The sequence below is a fragment of the Fukomys damarensis genome, unplaced genomic scaffold, assembly GCF_012274545.1.
Source record: "Fukomys damarensis isolate Sample0158 unplaced genomic scaffold, DMR_v1.0_HiC HiC_scaffold_23, whole genome shotgun sequence".
Taxonomy (NCBI): Eukaryota; Metazoa; Chordata; class Mammalia; order Rodentia; family Bathyergidae; genus Fukomys; species Fukomys damarensis.
The window spans coordinates 37253016-37267288 of record NW_022900935.1 but is presented as its reverse complement, the minus strand read 5'-3'; the positions used below and the strand labels follow the sequence as shown (position 1 = coordinate 37267288).

Sequence of the window (14273 nt, the reverse complement as noted above, 5' to 3'; positions counted from 1 at the left end):
GGTGGGCTGCTGAGGACACCACCAGCCTCCCTCCTTACTCCTACCTGCTTAAGCTCCAGATGAGTCTTTGCAAGATCCAGGTGGAAAATGTTTCCCAGGAAAGGCAGGCGCCAGGGTCCTGGAGGGTAGTTCTTTGGGCGCCTCCTTTTGAGGAAATCTACAAAGAACAGGAAGGCAACAGCGCCCAGCAGAAGAGTGCGGAGGTGAAGCGCGCCCCAGAGGGCGGCCACCAGGGAGCCCACCGTGGCCAGCATGCAGAGGACTTGCCCTGGGCCTTCTTAGGACCGCACAAAGGACTATCCACACAGGTAACTACCTTGGTGTCCAGGCTGCCCTGCCCACCAGATCTGCTCTGCCCGGCCTCCCGCGAATTGTACCACTTCTCTGCCCTCTGCCCTCTGCCCTGCAGTTCCTCCCTCCCTGGCCTTCCTGTTCCCTCTATGAGCCAGGCCTCTGCTGCACCCTGGACAGGGGATAGAGACTCTGCACCCCTGGACTCCCCACATCTTTCCTGGAACAGGCTGGCTAGCAGTGCTTTCTTCCTTTATCATAAAATCCATTTTCTGGCACACACCCAGGGCTCAGGCTGCTGGGCTCCTCATTTCCAGGCCCCCTCAGCCTGAGAGTGCCATAGTCAGTGGAGCCCGATTTCCCATCACTGTCACCAGGCCCGCTGGCTCTCTGGCAGCAGCAGCTCTGGATCTGTCTTAGGAACTTACCATCAGGCGGGCAGCACACTCTGCCCTCACATGAGAGGCTGCATCTCACAGAGCTGGGCAAGGGACGATCATTTCAGTCCTGACTTGGGTTGAGAACATGCACTGCGCAGGAATAAGGGAATCCCTGAGTGTGAAAGATTCCCAGAGGAAGCCTTCTCTCTGAGAGCGCTCTGCAGAGGAGAAAGAATGGCACCAAAACTCCCAGCACTGGGCTGGGTTCATCATAGGAGGTTAGGTAACATTTATGGCAGAAATGTCTTTATCCTGGGCTTTATTCATTTCTTTATTTTTGCCTGATTGTGAAGTTTCTGTGTGTCCAGGCTCCAAAGTCCATGCCAGGCTGAGGTGCCTCCCTGTTTCTCCTCATCTGAGTCCTCCACAGAAGCGGCTCAGTTCTGGGAGACCTCGGCACACTCACGTGTATTCAAGGTAGACATACCCAGTCTGCTTAAAAATTGTTTCAAGGGAAAACCTAAAAAAAAAATTGGAGTTTTATTTTTTTCCAAGCCAGGGTAAGGCGGAGTCAGGATTCAGCATGTGTCCTTCCAGTCCATGTATGTTGCTATTTCAATACAGTTGTTACCGAATTGAACACTATTTCTAATATTTATGTAGAAAATTTCTCTACAGCTCAACTGCTGTTTAAATTGTCTTCTGCCTGATTCCACATTATTATCCTGATTCATTCGATTTGAAAGGTAATCTTGTGTTACTGTATCTCGGTTTATTTGCTTGTCCCTGTATCAACAGGTATTCAGATTAGTTCTCCCCCTCCTTCTCTTTTTTAAATTGTTTTTGCATTAAAAATAATGCTGGAGGTGATTACCTTTATAAAGGCTGAATTAGAGGCTCTTCTCATGGATTTCTTAGCCAGGTTTACGTTGAGGGTCAAGAGCAAAGAGCCCAGCAGAAAGATTCAAAATGTTCTGAGTTTGGCCAAGAGAGAAGCTCCAGCAGTGCTGTGGAAGGTGAAGACAGAGCAGAGGAGACCTTGAAGGCTGAGAAGGAACAGGAGAACAGCAAAATGGCCTAAGGGAATCACAAGAGAAGGACTCCACCCTTTGCAGCTTCAAAATTATAAAAGTGAAGGACTTTGCTTTATGAAGAGATTCCGAGAGCATCATGTTCTGGAAAGACAGTGGCTTGGGGAAGCTCGAGACTGGTTTGTAGGCACTGGATAATTACAGCCAAGAACAAATGAAGCCTGGCTACTGCCCCAGCTGGCAGCAGACCTTGACATCAACCGTGTGGTGCTAGTTTTAGGGGCACGCACAACGCAAGAGTTGTGGGGAGAGGAAGTCTTCTACTCGGATTTGAGAAGAAGGCCTGGGAGGCCAGGCAGTGTGTCCCTGAGAAGGCAGTGTGTGAACCTGTGAGTGTGAAGCAGAAGGCACTGTATATAGCACAGATGTTTGGAGAAGCCAAGAATCTGGATTGTCTGCAGAAAACTTCAAGGAGTGAGCAGAGCCAGCCCCATAGAGAAGCCGTGGAGCTACAACCACCCACAGTGCTGCAGGAGTGGAGCCTCCCAAGTCTTTTGGAGTTCACAGCTTGCCACAGTTTGCCAGGCATGGCAGATATGGAGTAGTGGGAATTAGTGTTTGACTTGTTGGATTTTAGATTTGCTTTGGTCCCATTCCTTTGTGTCAATTTATAACTTGCGGAATGATGCGGTCTTTCTGGTGTCACTGAATATTGGAAGTATTTAACCTGCTTTCAGTTCTTCAGGGGCTGGCAGCTAGGACTTTGGTTGGACTTTCTCCATAGAGAAGCCGTGGAGCTACAACCACCCACAGTGCTGCAGGAGTGGAGCCTCCCAAGTCTTTTGGAGTTCACAGCTTGCCACAGTTTGCCAGGCATGGCAGATATGGAGTAGTGGGAATTAGTGTTTGACTTGTTGGATTTTAGATTTGCTTTGGTCCCATTCCTTTGTGTCAATTTATAACTTGCGGAATGATGCGGTCTTTCTGGTGTCACTGAATATTGGAAGTATTTAACCTGCTTTCAGTTCTTCAGGGGCTGGCAGCTAGGACTTTGGATTTGGACTTTCAGCAAAGCTGAATACTGTTAGATTTTTGGCAACTTTTGGAGATGGACTAAATGCCTTTTGCCTAAAGGCATGTCCACGAGTCTTGGGAGGTGGACCAGGGGCAGAACGTTATAGCTTGTGGTTAGGTGTCCCCCAAAAGCCTCATTTGGTCCTATGTGGGGCTTTTTCACAGGTGGCTGAATCTAGAGTGTAAGATTAATTCACCTCGCAATGCTAGGCACAAGGGTGCTAGGATTAAGGGTATGAGTGCTACTCACCCTTAGCAGTCTGAAATAAAAGAGACTGAAGGATGCTGTTAAGGTCCCTTATTGCTTTTGCTGTCTTCTGCCATCACAACTGTTGCCTGTCAGCCATGGGTCACCCTGCCGTTGAGCCAGCCAATTTTGGACTGAAACTTCTGAAAAATTAGCTAAATTAACCTTTGCCACATTAACTTTGGAAGTCGAGGATTTTGTCTCAGCAATGAGAAAAGTAACTAAGACCCATCCCATCTACTCTCCAAGAGCCTGCAGTCTCCCCTGCTTGTCTTTCCCTCATCCACCGTGGGGGCTTGGCAGTGTGAAGCCACCAAGGAGCTGCTCTGAGAGCCAGGACCAAACACTCAACCCACCCTACAGCAGCCGCCCTCTGACCTCTTTCTCCACCATTGTGGCTGTGGCTGTTGCACCGAGGTCACTTGTCAACTGGTGTCTGTATAAGGCCGCTCTGGAAGCATTGAACCCTGTCTTCCTTGTGATCCAACTGCTGATGTTTCGTTCTGTTCCAATGCAGTTCTCTGGTTCTTTGTGACCAAAATGATGTTCATTTCACTTCGCCTCCCATCTAGCAGCTAGGCAATCACTGTTAGGGTCACTGCATGGTCTCTCCTCAGCAGTGTGATCTATTTTTCTGTGTCATTCAGTCCTATGTCTTCTTCTCTATCAGCTCTTTATTGGTTCCCTGTTAACCTCCACACAATTTGATACCTGTCCGAGCTATTATTTTCCAGATTTAAACATGTTGTCCCGGAGAAGCTGAGTTGCCGGCACTCATTGCTGTGCCATTTTGAGACTGAGGAATACATTCTGAAAACAAAACAAGTTTCCACATTTGTTCTGTAAACCTGGATCCCGGGCTTGGTCAGCTGTGCTACGTGGAACAGGGTCACAGGTCAAGGCAGTGCTTCCTTATATCCACAAAAAAAGCTGTGTTTACACCAGGTGCTTTCACTGCCTGTATAAAGGGAAACATACCTTCCCTGATGCCCTCCCAGAAGTGCATTCTGAGGCAGAAACAAGATCAAGCACTGAGTAGCATTCCCAAAGGGGAGAGCATTTTGTCATGCTGTGTGTCCGTACCCCGGGTCCCACTTCTAACTCTTGTTGGCTGTTTGGTAAAACTTGAACCTGAGAAATTGCCACACATCACATGCAGATACTTGGCTGTAAAAGAAGGCAAGTAAAAGGATCAGTGCAACTATAATTTTATCATGTGCTTTATTGCTTACAAATCAATTAAAGTCCATTATTCTGTTATTTCCTTTGATTCTTACAAAGAAGTGTATTTAGAGAGAGAAAAATCCCCATTCCTCCCATCTCCAGGATGAAAAAATAAATCACATCATCCGTACATGATTGCCCTATATTGATTCTGAAGGAAATAGCAGAGCTCGATGGTGATCCAATTTCCTCTCAGCCCAATTCCTCGCTTCTTTCCTCCCCCACCTCCATTCTGTCCCCTCACATCTGTGTGGGCACCAGAGGCTTCAGAGAGCTGCCATTTCTTCTTTCTTGGCTTTCACTCCCTTCTCAGGCATCATGCCCTGGGGATAGCACAGATGTTGTAGCTCTCTGGAGCATGTGTCAGGCTCATCCTAACCTTCAGGCTCAGCTTTTCATTCTTGGGGGGCTTGAAGGTAAATTTTTGCAGAAGGGAAGTGAAGAAAATAAACAGCTCAGACCTAGCCAGCTGTTCTCCAAGGCATGCGCGTTTTCCTGTGGGACAAAAACAAACTATGTATTTCTAGGTGGCACTGTTGCATCTAGAAATTGGTATTCTCCACTCCTTCCAACAAATCCTGACCTTGTGCTTTACATCCAGCTTTCTCTGTGTGTCTGACAACCACTTGAATTCACCAAAGGACGGAAAGTGGAAATCCAGGATCACAAGATCAAATGCATTTACAGGTTAGTTGTGGGGTGAAGAAGCAGAGTACGGATTAATGGAAGGGGGAGGCCTGGGCTGACTCAGACAGTGGTATCTTGTCTGAATATTTCAAAACTCATTTAATAACCAACCACGAAGCAGTCAATGAAGCAACAACAAAATTATGTGATGTGCCTCAACCTTAGAAGGAAACAGCAAAGTATAAAGAAGTAAATGACACCACTGGGCTCCTAACATCCAAGCCACTTCCCTATGCCTGTTACCCTCCTGCACTGTGGGGACCCCCTGACAAGCACGGCCCTCCAGATGGAGCTGCCCGTTCCTTCCTCTTTGCACTTTCTGTCTTGTTCAGGGCCTCTGCTTCCAATGTGAGCATGGAGAACTGAGGAAAAAGGGATAGAAACTCAATGTTGAGGGTATTGGAGGCCACCATGGTGGGACAGTGTTGGAAAGAAGGTTGGAAAGACTAAAGAACCTTGAGTACATCATAATTAACCTTTGTAGTACCATATGCTTCAAAATACCTGTCTTGGGACTCATAAAAGCACAGAAGCAGAGAAACTTGCATGAAATGAGATATCATAACCAGGAAAAAAACTGAAGAAGCCCTCTAATCTCATCTACTCTACATGAACTCAAAAATCACTGATTTGGGAGGCCACACAGTACAGTACAGCGTTATGATAGTGGCCAAGGTTACTTCCCAGGGACCTGAAGGTCACTCTTCCTGAAGACGCTTTCCCTTCATTGAGCTCACAGATATCTGATAGGTGACTGCAGTGGGATCCAAGGATCTCTGTGTTCACATTGCCTCTGTCCCCTTAGCTGTCTCAACGCCTGTATCAAATGCTACCCACCTCTGCACATCAACATGTTGATCATTTAAAAGTGTTCAGTCCACGGGGAGAGATGAGAAGTGGAGGTGATGGGGGCAATGATTAAAGTGTATCAAGTGAATGTGCAAACCTGCTAAATAAAACGAAACGCATTAGTCTGTATTAAAATATGTGCTCATAAAAAAGGAAAAAGTTTAATGCAAGGCGAGTGTTAATTGTCCTGTTGCATGTGAGAGCTGGCATGCATTTTCCGTTGCTGTGTATTTGGCATCTTATCGGCTCCTACTCTGCCCTTCTTCAGCACCCTGAGCAGCACAAGTCCCTAGTGTCCTTCAACCCTATCATCCTAGGGCCCAGACTCACAAACCCAGGATGTTAGGGATGGGATGATGGTGTCATAAAAATAGCTTAAGATTATGCATGCAAAAGTGCTCAGTAAATGTAAATGTAACTGGTGTAACCGGCAAGTATGCCACTGCTTTGTGACTTTCTCCCTGTTGTTTTCCACTGCCCTGCGCCTAATTCAAGAGTGTTTTTATCTTTATTCTGTGCCTATCCCATGTATGTAGGGTGAGCAACTTGTGAAAAGGATACCAAACCACTTGTCCCAAGATTCTGTTAGACAAATCAATATATTTTGCAGAAATGGACCTGCAGAGTCCAGAAACAGGTTTAAAGAACTCTCTTCATCAGTGACCACTGTGTGACTGGGATTATTAGACTATTCACAAAAGGAAATCTTTCTCACTTGTCAAAAATCTCTCTCTCCAACTCTTGTGCTGTGACCAGGAAAAGATCCCAATCACATGGCATGTATTATTTGCTTTAAAAAGGATGACAAATAGTCACTTGCCTCTTTACCTGTTTAATCATTAGTGGTTATGCACTGGTAAATGCTGCCTGAGATAATCCGTTTGCAAAGTCTCTTTTCAAAAGAATGTACTACAGTTCCCAATTTCAAAGCACCAGTGTATCCCTATAAGTCCTCCTCACGCTATAGCTAATTTAGACGGAAGAAATTTTGAACATGGTGACACATGAGGCAGCTATGCAGAAGAGGCTCTCGAAATGTGAAGAAATGACATGCAGGTGGGCATCACATGGCTTACAGGGGGATCCTTTCCTCTTTTAAAGGTGTGGAATCCATGTAGATTCCTGTCAGCAGAGGTGCAGCAATTATAAGGTGAAGCACTTTTGTGGAATGAGCAAGGGGCCATATTCCTACGGCATCAGCTTCTCACAGATCTAATGCCATGAACAAGAATGGTTATAATAATTGAAGTGTGCATCTGAAACTTTGTGCGGTGAGACAAAACATGATAATATTATGAACAGGAAGCCTGCAAGGCATTCCTACATCTGAGACAAGCTTTCATGTTAGAAGTGACTTTTTATGGTGTGCATAGGTGACGTGGTGTGTGGGAAGACGGGATACAATCAGAATCAGCCCAGACACATCCAGTGCGGCACAGCAGACAGAATAATCATGGACTGTGGTCTCCCCACTCAATAGCAGGGTTAGTAGCACTAACAGGTGGTCAGGGCCAGCAACCTCTGTTCCACATGGTTAGAAACCTTGGAGGATCACCCAGATCGTTTCACTCTGAGCCTCGTTTTCACCAGCAGTAAAATGATGCTTCTTTAGAAAGTCAATGTGTCTTTTACTGTAAATTAATTATAAGCAAATCCCATGCTTTCCACAGCAGGTTTGTGGGGAGAACACTGCTATTTTCAAAAGACAGCGTGAGGAAGACACAAACTTTAGGTTTTGATAAAACTGATTGACGCTGACTCCATACCATCCACAGCAATATCATGATTATAATTGCCAGGTTTGGTTATGCCTCTCTTGCCTTATCTCCAGACTGGCATTGCCTGTGGGGAATGTTCCAGGGAGGTTAGACTATTTTTCAGTGTAGAATCAGTTTAATGTGCAAACAGATGTCAGTGACCCTGGCTACAAAGTCTCTTTCCTCCAGTATCAAAATGCTGATGGGAATTTGAACCTTGTCCATTTACACGAGGGCAGTGGTGGACAATCTCTAGCCTGCATGTTATTTGTATTCCCTTGAAGACAAAGGATGTGAATGTATGAGCTGTTTTTTCTAGTGTTAACAGTTTGCAATAAATCACTAGGTCTTGGGTTGAAGTTTTGGCACTTGTCTCTAAAAGGTTCACTATCTTTGCACTAGGGTATACAATAAGATAATTTGCTATTGATTTTATGATGTTAGATTTTCAAAAGGCCATTGGACTGAAAATAAAACAAAGAGAAAGATTTCAATGAATCAGCTTTTGACTGTTCAAGCCGCATAAAATATAAATTTACTAGCTTGAGTTTTGAAAAGTAATTCATATTTATGGAGGCAAAAAAGACATCTTCAAGAATTTCTTATAAAGCATATCCCAATCTAGGTAAGCTGATGGTATTTAAATCACTGTCTAATGCCCGTAAGGTAAGTAGCCCCTTTCCCTTGCTACCTCACATTCTCCATGTTTAAATATCATCTCTATTTTGGTGTGAGCTGAATTTGTGAAGTTCAGAAGAATCTGTGACAATTAACCACTCTATGAAGATGGCAGATGTAAAACCTTCTTTGTGCGTAAGAGTCAGGTTATGGGTCTGTATCCCTCATCCCAATGCTATGTAAAAGAGATCAAAGGAAAGATGAAAACTCCATCAGAAGAAAGGGCATGGCCGAATCTCAGGGATTTTTTGAGCCAATGAGGAATCCAGGTCCACTGGACCACAGCCACCAGCAACATGGAGTAGTGCTGAGCCGAGCCAGGAGGAAGAATCTTATTGAAAGCAAAGGACTACAGAGAAGAGGAGGAAGACTGCAGGGAGGAACTTCTGCGATCTCACTCCTTGTCATCAGAGCTCACCCAATGAGAAAGGCAGAAAGGATTCCCTTTTCTTAAACTGTCCATTCTCCAGGAAATGCTCTGGGGTGAATGTGTCTGGAGTCGCCCACTCTGTGGGGTCCCTGTGCAGCGCAGTCAAATTGGTCATGACCATGGTCCCCTAGAAAAGGGAGCAGAGAGTCAGGTGAGGCTTGACCCATGCAACACACTCAGGCACAGGGACAGGGGCCTGGGCTCCTGAGCTGCGGACTGCTGCTGGCCTCAGCTCCTCTACCCCTTCAGTTCCACCACCCCTGGAGCTCAGTCTCCAGGATCCTACGCTTGTTCACAGGACCACTCAGGAGGATAGACTGTCACTGCCTGCCAGGAATGTTCCAGGAGGTTAGACTATTTTTCAGTGTTGAATCAGTTTAATCTGCAGACAGATGTCAGTGACCACAGCAATGAAGTCTCTTTTGCTTCTTCTTATTCTTCCCTGCAGTATCAACTGCTCTCCCCACTCACAGCAGGGTTCGTAGCACTAACAGCTGGTCAGGATCAGCAACCTCTGTTCCTCCAGCCACAGGGCCAGAAACCCTGAAGGAGAGACAGTGAGCCTTTCCCTCATGCTGCCTCATCGGATCCACCAATGATGCTGGATGATTTACCTATCAGTTCATTACGTCCCCTCCATTCTGTGCCCACAAAAGGCTCCTCTTTGAATTGCTGCCTTGTGTTCCCAGACTCCTGTAATGCCTCCTACCATGCCCCTGCCAGCCCTTTCCATCTGCTCCACATCCTGAGAGCTGAGCATGATTTGAACGTGACTTAACTGTGTCACATCGCCCACGTACTCACTTGATACTCTTGAATAGCTTCCTGACACTCCCAGGTCATAAATCCATCCTCTTATTCACCAGGGCCCGACCTCCTGTGTTGCCCTGTGTCTTATTCACTGTTGTTATTGCTGAGACAAAACACCTGACACTCAATGTTCAAAGAGAAAAGATTTGTTGTAGCTCACAGTTTGTAGAGGTTTCATTCCCCACTTGACAGGTTGGAAGGCAGGTTGGCATGACAGAGGGTCCTCACAGAGTGGGCAGGAGGCAGTAAAAGACAAACAGCACTAAGAGATGGCAGCATCATTGTCTCTGTCTCTTATATTCTGTGCAGGTGCTCGTCATGAGGGCAGGCAACAATCCCACATGATGGGGCAGCCTTCACCCCAGCATCCCACATCGTAGATCCTGCCACCTCTCCAAAACACCATCTGTGACCACATGAAGCTTTGGGGGACATCTACACACAATCTGTAACACTGGGGCTCCTACTAAGGGGGGACCTCCCACTGGTTGTTCTACCAGAATAGGTTTCCGTGTTGTTCATTATGCAAAAATGTTTTTATGGTTTTTTTGTTTTTCATGAACTAACTTCTTGCCATTCTTTCATTATTGGCTCCAAACTCACTTTCCTCAAAAGCCTCGCCTCACCAGGTCATCTGGCTCCTATGTTCCCTCTAGCTGGAGGATTCTGAGAGCATCTTTGTGGAACAAGTGAGGATTTTCCTTTGGTCCCTCATCATGCTTTCTAAGAAGGTGCTTCCATCCCTATACTGCTCTGGATTGTTTTTGAGACCCAAATGTTTTACATACTTATGGTGTATTTGTTGGTTAATGAAGAATAATAATTGCTATTTTGAGTATGAAGCTCTGCATGTAAGACCTCACTTACTTCCATGCAGAGCCTGCAAGATGAGTTTAACTGCATTTTAGAGATAAAGCAACTGTATCTGTGACAGGCTTCACAATGCCCTTGGAGTCACAGAGCAGGCAGACACAGAACCATTTCCTGCACTAGGTTTGTCTGGCGTCAAAGCCATGGCTCCTGTGCTAGGTGTCATTAGATTTCTTATTGTCCAGGATGGATATTAAACCTGATGCGAAAAATTAGTAGTAAAAGCAGTCTAGTGAGATGGCCTAGTGCTCTGGAGGTGGATGAATGGTTAGAACAATGCAAACTGCACCTGGCGTGCTCACATCTCAATCACTCCAGGACATGCTCAGTTAGAAGGGGAGGACTTCCTGGCTCTGCAGTGGCCCTACCCGGCAGTGTTCAGTGGGAAAGCTCCCCGGCTCCACCACTGGAGAGTGTCCCCTAGGAAAGCCTAATCGGAGGAATGGAGACAAACTAGAACAGACCCTCACAGGCTGGGACAGTTGGCCACAGAACACAGGGAGACACCTAATCGGGCTTTGTGAACAGAAGATTCCAGGGACACAGAGGAGCTGAGTGTGGAGATCTTAAAAGCAGGTAGCATGCGATGCCTTCTGTTCATGAAGACAGGAAATTCAACAGGGGACAATGGATAAAAAGTGAGGGGAGAATATTGTACTGTCAGATAAAAGCAAGTCCTGTGAAGGAGCATTATGTATTGAAAATAATCAGTGTAGATATGGTTCTGGATACCAGCTATTGTCCTACCCTAGTTGCGAGATCTGAAAAATCATTTTTCCTGAATCTTACCTTAGTCTATAAAATGGAAACAAAACATATACTGAGAACAAAGATATTTTGATATAGGCTAATAGTCTAATGCACAGGATTGTTGTATAATATGAGTTGTCCTTTTTTCTCCCTTTATAATAATTGGTACTGCACAGCGGGGACTGGCTTCCTTTCTTAGACCCAACAGCCTACCATGGGGCTGTAAGCGAATCTGAAGTAATACAAGCAGGGAACTTATTTTAGCGAAATTATTTTAGAAAAAGCAGTGCTAGTGTGATTGGGGAGCTGAGTGTCTCAAATGCCCTTTCTCATTTAACAGTCTATAATTACTGGATTTTGTCACAGAATTTTCCAAAATATCTCTGGCAGGTTACAGAGCCTCCTCAGGGGAGGTGGGGGCATGACCTCCATGGGTGTGCCTCCCTCCCTTCTCCCTTGATTTCTCCCTGTTTCCCACCTTGCCAAGAGCTGCTCCTCCTCTACACCTGCCTCTGCCATTCCACGCTGCCTTGGAGCCATTTACGCATGGATTGAAACCTTTACAAATTTGAGCAGAAATAAAGTTTCTTCTTAAGCTGTGGAGGTTGGACATTAAGACAATCAGGTATGATGTATCACTCTGCTCATGTAACTGACTTCGTAGGACTGGAAAACATTTCATAATTTCCCAGGACAAAGTCAAAGACAGGCTTGATGGCAAAGCCTAAGAGGTCTACTTACCTTTGGCAGGTGGTATCCACCCAAAGTGGTATCAACACTCACTTCCCTGGGGGCATTCAGAGGAACGATGTTGCCCATTCTTAGCACCTCGTGGACAACAGCATTGGTATAGGGCATGGACTCTCTGTTGGCCAAGCTTGGCTGCTGCGCCTGGCCAATCACTCTGTCAATCTCAGCGTGCACTTTTTCTGGAAGAGAAGGGGGTGTCAAGTGTTTCTTAAATTTTGTGATTTCTTCTATAAATGTGGGAATGCTCTATAAGAGCTTCACTGTTGGATTTTAACTACCTTCACTCTGAAAATAAACAAAATGGACCTTCCCCATTTTAGGGCTTATTTAGAAAATTGCCAGTACTCTAAATTCCCATTAGCCTGGGTGGCCCAGAGAACAGAATATTCAGGCTGAGAACAGCTAAGTTCACAATAGGATCAGGTCTTATTGAGACTGGTATAATAAAGTTCCCTATAATGGCTGGCTTACAAGCCACAGAATTTTATTTCTCAGTTCTGGATCCTGAAGATTCCAACATCAAATTTTCAAGAAACTTGGTACCTGGTGGAACCACATTCTCCACTCATGGACTGTACCTCCTTGCTGTGTGTTGACACGCACCAAGGAGCAACACAACTCTCTGAAACTTATTTTTTTAAAGTACCTGGTCCCATTCAGGAGAGCTAATCACATTCAAGGCCCCCCATTCTGATTACCATCCCATTATTAAGCTATCACACACAGCAGATCTATAGACTCTAAATTATCAGAAAGATATATGAGTCAAAAGTGAACACAACTCTTGCTTCACAACATTGTTGCTGCAATCTATGGAAGGCCTTTCTGTCTCAATTTTCCTGTCTCATTAATGAGGATAGATATGCCTTCATTGTAGGGATTCTTTGAGATTTTTTTTTTCCCCTTACCTCTGCCCTCCCTTCACCCCCTCCTCCCCTCCCCATCTACAAACACTTTATTTTCATCTTTTCATTCTCTCACATTTTTTTCTTTTCCCTTTTTGTTCTTCCCCTACGTATCACACCTTCCCTACACCTTTAGCTCCTTTCCTCCCATTTCTAAATGTCAGTAATCTTATTAGAATCTTATGCATTGTTGCAGAATATTCACACCAGGGAAACTATTTGGTATTTACACATGTGGGACTTATTTATTTCACTTAGGTGAAACTTATTTTTTTAAAGTACCTGGTCCCATTCAGGAGAGCTAATCACATTCAAGGCCCTCCATTCTGATTACCATCCCATTATTAAGCTATCACACACAGCAGATCTATAGACTCTAAATTATCAGAAAGATATATGAGTCAAAAGTGAACACAACTCTTGCTTCACAACATTGTTGCTGCAATCTATGGAAGGCCTTTCTGTCTCAATTTTCCTGTCTCATTAATGAGGATAGATATGCCTTCATTGTAGGGATTCTTTGAGATTTACATGAATTGATTTGAGGGTCCAAGAAATAATAGAAACCGCTCCCTGCCACCCACTGTGTTCTTTTCTCTTTATACAGTAACAGGGATTTCAGCTGAATACTTGGTTGTCCTGTTGAAAACTACATTTCCCATGTTCTCTTCTGACTAAATGTGGCCATAGCACTAAGTTTTGGTGGATGGAACGTAAGCAGAAGAGATGTCTCATTCTTGGAACAAGCCCTTCTGAGGAAAGGTGTTTGCTGCCTTTTCTTCTTGCCTCTTAATGTGGAAAGGCAGTCTTCTGGAGAGGGTTTTAGAGAATCAGAAGAAAGACCTCATTCTAGATACAACAGAGCAACAGTTGAAAGGTCTTTGGAATTCTAAGGGCTTCACAAAGCTTACAGATCTTTTACCCAAGAGAGAAATACACATGTAACATTTGTTTACTGACCATTTTTAAAAGAGAAATTTCACTGGGGTTACATCTTTCTAGTTGGGTAAAATATATACACATAAAATGTACCATGTAATTCATTTTAACTTATGGTTAATTTTAAATATATTCATATTACTGTGCAATCCATCTCTAAAATTTCTCATCTTGCAAAACTGAAACTCTATATTCATTAAAGGAAGCCTCATTTCCTCCTTTCCCAACACATGGCTACTACCATTGTCCATTCATTTCCCTTGAATTTGACAACTCTAAATAATTCATATAAGTGTAATTGTACAGCATTTATGCCATTGTGGTTTGTTTATTAATGCTCTTGCTACAGCACACCTCAGAATTTTATTCCTTTTTAAGATTGAACACGATTATATTCCATGTGTAGTCCACACTTTGTTTACTCCTTCATGGTCGATGAACATCTAGGTTACTACTCCCTTTTAGCTATGGACAATTGTGCTGCTATGAACACAGGTGTAAACTTCTATAATTTTAATTGATTTTTATTTTGGATCCTCTATTCCAGAAGCCCAGTTTACATCTATGATCACTATTGTGATAGATCATCTTGGCTGGAGTA

The 14273-nt window shown here is 44.5% G+C and overlaps 1 long non-coding RNA gene and 1 pseudogene across 1 annotated transcript; one reads left to right on the top strand and one right to left on the bottom strand.

Annotated features, from left to right (window-relative positions):
* Positions 1–25: 25 nt before the first annotated feature.
* On the top strand, positions 26–9946 carry LOC109117927. The gene is made up of 4 exons (XR_002025237.1): positions 26–949; positions 1040–1148; positions 4849–4934; positions 9768–9946. It is a non-coding gene; the product is annotated as an uncharacterized LOC109117927 (long non-coding RNA).
* LOC104859961 overlaps positions 4443–14273 on the bottom strand; it is a 29088-nt pseudogene continuing 19257 nt past the window's right edge.